The sequence below is a fragment of the Agrilus planipennis genome, unplaced genomic scaffold, assembly GCF_000699045.2.
Source record: "Agrilus planipennis isolate EAB-ADULT unplaced genomic scaffold, Apla_2.0 scaffold28, whole genome shotgun sequence".
In the NCBI taxonomy this organism is placed as follows: Eukaryota; Metazoa; Arthropoda; class Insecta; order Coleoptera; family Buprestidae; genus Agrilus; species Agrilus planipennis.
Window position 1 is genome coordinate 1,309,486 of NW_020438897.1, and position 6,984 is coordinate 1,316,469.

At 33.1% G+C, this 6,984-nt stretch overlaps 1 protein-coding gene and 1 long non-coding RNA gene across 3 annotated transcripts in view; one reads left to right on the forward strand and one right to left on the reverse strand.

Annotated features, from left to right (window-relative positions):
• LOC108744567 (GATA-binding factor C-like) overlaps positions 1-2,574 on the reverse strand; it is a 131,817-nt gene extending 129,243 nt beyond the window's left edge. Inside the window, exon 1 of one of the 2 annotated variants that reach the window (XM_018480413.2) lies at positions 2,116-2,574. The gene's annotated coding sequence lies outside the window, so the exon portion shown is untranslated. The remainder of the gene's footprint in view (positions 1-2,115) is intronic. The other variant, XM_018480415.2, reaches the window with a different exon arrangement.
• A 987-nt stretch (positions 2,575-3,561) lies between these two features.
• LOC108744540 lies at positions 3,562-5,636 on the forward strand. The gene is made up of 3 exons (XR_001938975.1): positions 3,562-4,043; positions 4,402-4,673; positions 5,377-5,636. It is a non-coding gene; the product is annotated as an uncharacterized LOC108744540 (long non-coding RNA).
• Positions 5,637-6,984: the final 1,348 nt, after the last annotated feature.

A 6,984-nucleotide genomic window follows, 5' to 3' on the forward strand; every position in this document is an offset into this window, starting at 1 on the left:
AAGTCGTAAATAAACACAGATAGATCTAAATAATATACTACAGTATTGTACACCTTAAAAAGGTCTACAAAAAAGTCCACGATGGTATATGTCTATCTCTTAGGGATAACCCACAATAACCATTTTTTATCCTTTACTTTTTACGGGAAATAATGGCTTATTTACGAAGCGATTTTAAGCAATACACCATTAATCCTTATCCATTTAAGTACTTTTAAATACATTGTGCTTTTAATACAGATCAATATGGTCCTTTAAAGCATATAATTTAAATGAATATTTTGGAAGATATTACAGACAGCGGTACCGGCCGATTTGTATTATCTAATGACAAAAAATCTGTGATTGTTGTATATAGACACTCTATACTCTATAGTATATTTACTATCAGCATTGCAACCTTGCGAAGCATTGTGTACAAATAATACCATTAAACCAATTCCTTAACCCCTATCCCGGTATGTTTGTGTGTTTGAAGAAGTTTCACTTCAATAGCGTGTTGTATAATAATTACACTTTGTATTTTTTTCAGTTGTATTTCTTACATTAAAGAAAGAACGGGAGAGTTAGTGTGAAGCCTCCATCTTAGTCAAGCCGTCCGTGTATCTGATTGGCCACGAATTATCTTAATTCAAGACAAGGGCTACCGAATTGTGGCATGCATCAACCCGATTCATTAAAAATTACAAATTTTATAATAGATCTTAAATTTAAATGAGGTTTAATCCGGCCACTGACAAATAATTTATTTCATATTGACTAGCGGGAGACAAGTTGTTCCTTTGACAGTCCGATTCTCAAGCGGTTATCGTCCAATTTGTACGTGTTTATAATAAACAAAACTGACTGCCGTTCTAAACGTTTATCCTGATAGGACGGACGTCAGTTTATATGAGCACACAAAGTAACTATATTACATCGTTTCGTGATAGAAATGCTCATGTAAATACAGAAGTTTTTGATGTGGGTACGGCTCATCGATTGGACGGCTCTAGATCTCTCTCAAGCATAAATTCACGTAATAACGACGCCGGCTAAGAACGAAACGTTTTCAATTGCCGCTGCGCTGGTGAAATGTTCTTTATCCACTTCGACAAAAAATCAACCGAACAAACACTATTTATTTTGTGATTCAACACGTTCGCGACTTCGTGTTGGATTTAAACTAAACCATAAACGCTCTTTCTTTTGTGAATGCAGTAAATTATTAGACACCTGATCAAAAAGATGGTTTAGATTTAATTTTCAGTGATGTAGATCTCTATATAATAGTAAAGATAGTAGATACTTAAAAAAACAAATGACTTTCAGATCATTTTTACCGTTAAGGAAAGATGGTGAAATAAAATAATACATAAAAATAAGCACCGTCCATGGACACATCTGAAATAAGTTTAATTGTTTTTTTGTACTATCTTCCTCACTGTCAGATAAATGAATAACAATTTAGGAATGTTAATATAAACATATTGGAATTCTGTACAAATTAGAATTCACTAAATTAAATGTCACCTATTTCAATGCCAACAGAAGAATTGAAATTCTGCAAAAATCCAAGTCTTTCAACAGTCGCTTCCTTCTTTGTGTCTCGATAATTGTCCTACCTGTGTTCGGCGCCACATTTGACATATTTTAAACCCAAACAATCCTGTCAAATATTTCGCTGCCCTAAATGTTACATTCCGTGTTCTTAACGACAAACGCAGTCGAACGGAATAATAGCAAATAACAGTAACAGATAAATTAAAAATGTTACATAGAAACATTTATTAGAACGAGGAAAAACTGCTGTTCAAAAATTAATTAAGAAATATCTTAATTTTTATGTAGGCTTATACCTACATCTGTATGAATATACCTTTATCGTTGTTTGCAGTTAGTACATGTAAACGCGTACCAACCTAAACGCATTTACAATTACTTTACTTACATATAAATTGCTTATAATTATCATAAATTTCTTCCATCAACAATAATTTAATGTTGTATGACACGTTTTATAATGTACAAAACCAACACGGAGAAAATGGAAAAGGAAAATTTATCTAAATATTAAAGCGATATTTACAATTTATTCCACTAGCCCGTTGCTTCGTAANAAATAAATAAAATTACCTTTATTCCTTTATATTATTCAGTCGGTTTAAATTATTCCAAAACACACATTAACAGAAGAATTACAAAGTACTTATTACACGCACTTATTAACAATCGCGTAAAAGTATTTGTCTTTATTATAGAACATTTGGTACCACGCAAACGACAAACACCGCTTCTTCTTCGTTCATTACATCATTACTGCCGGCTAAAAATAGTTCGCAACCTCCAACCTCTGACATGCGACACAGTGTTGCCCGGCAGCGATTAACATATTTTATTGAAATCTGGCAAAGCATTTAATAATTAATAAATAGTCAAATGAGGAGATTCTTGCTATAGTCTACTTTATTTGCCTAGCAGGTACTAAGATGGACAGGTGACGAGTTAATTTCTTTTAGTTTGTTAAAAAGATGTAACTAAAAATATGAGCATAATTTATAATTACTTTTTATACAACTTGACAACGTTGAATCCAGTCTGTCTTTGGTAAGCAACTCGAATCCGTCAACTACACTATCAAACAAACAACTTATTTACAATAATATGTTCAGCTGAGGATAGAGAGAAAGGTGCCCTTGATAAGGTTGCAGAATAAAACAAGTCTGAACGCACAAAAAAATGCCACAAAAAGCTTACAACAACATATAATATGTATTCTACTGTTTGCTCGTGAAATAATAATTTATATTTCAAAAATTATCTTCATAAAATGCATGTACGTATATATACAAATATAGTATATACTTGAAAACATTCGTAAATTTTAAGAAAAAAAAAGGAATTTGATGCATGCTAATGATAATGTTCCTAATTGCAATTATCGTTAGGTGGAATATTAAGATAATTAATGACCACTTTCAATTTTTTAAATTAATCATATGTCTTTAAATGTCTCTATATGTACCTATTAGCTTATTGTATTTCGGATATACTTTCATAGTTGCAAACGTATGTTGCTTTTAAATGAATCTATGTTTGTGGACCACCCATTTTTTGCGAAATAAGTCCTTCGAAACTAGATCATCTGTGTACAAAAAATTGGTAACTATAGCACTAGCAATGTACTAGGTACCTTGAAAAAAGCTTGCGTACAATTGATTAAAGATCCTCTTTATTAATACTTTGTTCAGATTTTAATGAATCGATTAAATGATTTAATAAACAGTTCCAAATACATGGAGAAAATGAAAAACAAAAATTCATCTAAATATTAAAGCGACATTTACAATTTATTCCACTAGCCCGTTGCTTCGTAAGCGAAAATAATAAAAATTACAATTTGGACTCGAATTTGTAAAAATAAATTTAATTAATTAAATACAAATTTAATTGTAAAAATTAAGAAATTTGAAATAACTTTAAAGAAACATATCAAAATTGAGATTATTATTACAAGTTACCTACGACAAATTCAGTCATTTACAATCGAAAATTGTAATTTTTTGCGTTGTCATAAAAATTTTGTTTTTTCCATGTATCTTTTCTAGAAACCGATTTATCTAAGCTTCGCTGATTCGATCGGTAGGAACTTTTTGGTGGTCGACATTCAGGAAATGCCAGGAGGGTAACAAGTTGCATCGGAAAACTGAAATGCCGAAGTTAAATTAACAAGTTGGTTCGAATTTTTCGTCCGTGTGACAGCTAATTTAGAAGCAAAGCGCATTTTTAGTCCGATCGACCCTCATCTTTAGTGACGTTTTTAGAGCTCGTTATATTCAGATGTCAATTAATCGAAGATCTCACACGTCATTTCAATATCAGAAGTATTTCGAACTCTTCTTCCGCTTGGACGCAGAGCTTTTCGGAAAAGGGAACACACCAGCTCGCCCTCTAATACCAACCGTATTTATATTAAGTTTAAAAGAAATTCAATTAATATCAAGCATATATTGGAAATAAGCAAAGCGATGGGAATTTAGGATGCAAAAATTCAGAAATTAAAGGTATTTATTTAGAAAAGCTAGAATTTACTGGAAATTGTGCGAATTTATTGGAATCATTCTGGAATTTCAAAGGATTTATTTCTACTTGGAGGGGAATTACTATCTCCGCATAAATTTTTACTCTCGTGCATTACCTTCGGACAACTGGGAGTGATTTTATAATCATTTTGTGTATAGTTACCATAAATAACAAAATTTTTTTTCGGAAAAATTTTAAACGGATTTTTTATAATGCAACATGTAAATTGGGCACAGTGTTAAGTACTTAGATGAAGTATTTACTACTTGCTATCTTCTAAAAATACATCCAATCTCAATTCCTACACCAAATAACTCAGTAATAATAACAATTTCTTAGAATTCTAGAAGATATAAGAGAATTATTGAGGACTTACTAGGATTTATAGGATGTGCGACGAAATTCCAAGACCTTCCTCGGATTTACGTAAAGGAAAGAGAATTATTGATAGATTGCAGAGAGTTTATTTCAAAGAAAAGGATTTATGGAGTCAATCAAAAATTAAAAACGGTTCTTCTGTACGGAACTTAATGTGGTTTGAGACGGGTGGTATTTAATGGAAAGCTCATCAGAAAGAAAACATGAACCATTAACCGCAGTGATTTTACCGGGTACGCGGTTATCCATTACATCTCTAGTTTAAATATATATATAGGTAGATATATATCTATTATAAAGACATCTCATAAAAAACGAAGCATACGTACAAAAGTAGAACTTGTTTGTAATAACATCGGTTATAACGACTACTCTATTTAACGTCAGTTTTTAATAGCTCCGCAGGTTAACTATTTGTCAAACCAACGCCAAAAATCTCGGTAATGTAGCGATAACAAACTCATATATAACGTGTCATATATTTATTCATGCAAATCATTGAAACGGTCGCATCACTTTGTCGTTACTTTGGTCCGTTGGCACGGTCAACAAGGTGAAACATTGCTTACCTCTAATTGTTTTTGTTAGCATTTATGAGATAGTTCTGAAAAATCAAAATTATCGCCGGTCGCTTGATTGACGCTGTAACAAAGTTGTACTAAATTCCAAAATAAGATAGATAAAAATACAGTTAAGATGTTTTAATTATACATAAATAGAATGTATTTAACTTTTCCTAACGTATACGTGTGACAAATAAAACGAAAGCAAAAGAGATGATCAGAAACCAAGTGTTTTGTCATCCTTCTTTTTTTATTTTCGGACATTACAAAGCCCACAATCTTGTGCCTAGTTAACATAATTCGTATACAATTTTTTAGCAGCTAAAAGGCTGAACGGTTGTCTTGTTCGATTAATGTTTAAATGGCATTATAGGTGTCAGCTCACTGGCTCGACCTTCCTCATCGCTCCTTATCGGCAGGATCAACTCTGCTTCTCGATGGTAACGAAGATAAAATGTTCAGGTCCGCAAACGAATGAACAATTGCTTGCTGAAACAATCAGCACCTACATTTCTTACACAACTACTGGAACACTTCGCAAGGAAGGACAGAAACACGTCTCCATTAAAAAACAATTAAAATATTTTTTGTATCGTTTCACTAAATTACTTTATACGATGACTAAAGATATAAATATACAAATAGTGACATATGTTAGTATAAGTATGCAGTATGAACCCGTAGGGTCCAAACTGAATTCTAGCAATACGGCAATTGAAACGCCTATCAGAGGATAGTTTATAATTAATAATAATTACAGTGAAATTTACAAAAAAAAAGTTGTTTTCTTTGGCGCAAAAATTTAACGAAAATTGAGTTCATTCAGGCATGAACCGTGTAAGATCTCGCAATTTTTTAATGAACATAGGATGTTGGTATCTCACAAAAAAAAGTAGGTAATTCCTTAACAATATACGAAACCTACAATCAACGAGTCGAGGGTCATACCTAATAAAACAATTTCACCCAGGACAGGGCCGTAGCGATGAGCTCGGGGCCCCGGTGCGGTATTCCGCAAGGGGCCCTTCTTAAAATTGATGATCAGAAAAATGTCATTAAAAAAAATGTTTTAATTTCACGAATAGATGATTCCCCGTGCAGCACTGACAGATAACCTCTCACGGTGATGCCAACGTCGCGGTGTCGGCATGGGCGGCAGTTGGCAGCATTGAAAATGAGCGAGCCCGAAAAATAAATTTCGATAAAACTATTGATGATTTTGCTGCTATCAAATCGAGAAAAAAAACGTTTTAGAAATAAGAGCAGGCACTTGATGTTTGTGCAATGAATTCTATAGTGATGTTTCGGGTGATATAGATTTATGGTCAGCAATTAGTAATTTTTTATGGTAGCAATGATAATTATATCAACGGATTTAAGGAAACCATGAATGTAGAAGTATTCGCGATTTCGAGATGTATGCATTCCATGTAACTACGTACCTGATCAAATATATGGAGTATTGTGACAAAAATTGATATAGAAAAAAGTAAAATAAAAAATTATGATGTTCATTTCGTAGTTTGACTCAGCTCATCTCTAACAGCATAGTTTTTTTTAGAAGTCATTTTTTGAAAACAGAAAACTGCTAAGGGGCCCCTCGACTGCGGGGCCCCCGGTGCGCCGCACCGCTTGAACCGGCCTCGCTACGGCCCTGGATGATGATGATTTCCGATAAGTTTGCCCACTATAATCCTATCATCTCTATGTTTGGGACAACCTGCAACACCGTCTGTTCTGAAAACATTTTCATGTTACGCAAAGAATTCTTTTTAATCAGCCTAGACTGAAAATGTGTCATTTTCACCTTTTGGTTATTATCTATCGTTTAAAATTTCTGTGCTAATTTCATGTTTCCTGTAAAATATTAGAATCGATACCGGACTACGTAGCAAGTGAATTCAGTCACTTACCCAATCAAACGAACCACAGACTCCTTTCCGAAACTTTGTAGGTAGCTAAACGAAAAGAAGTTGTTGCC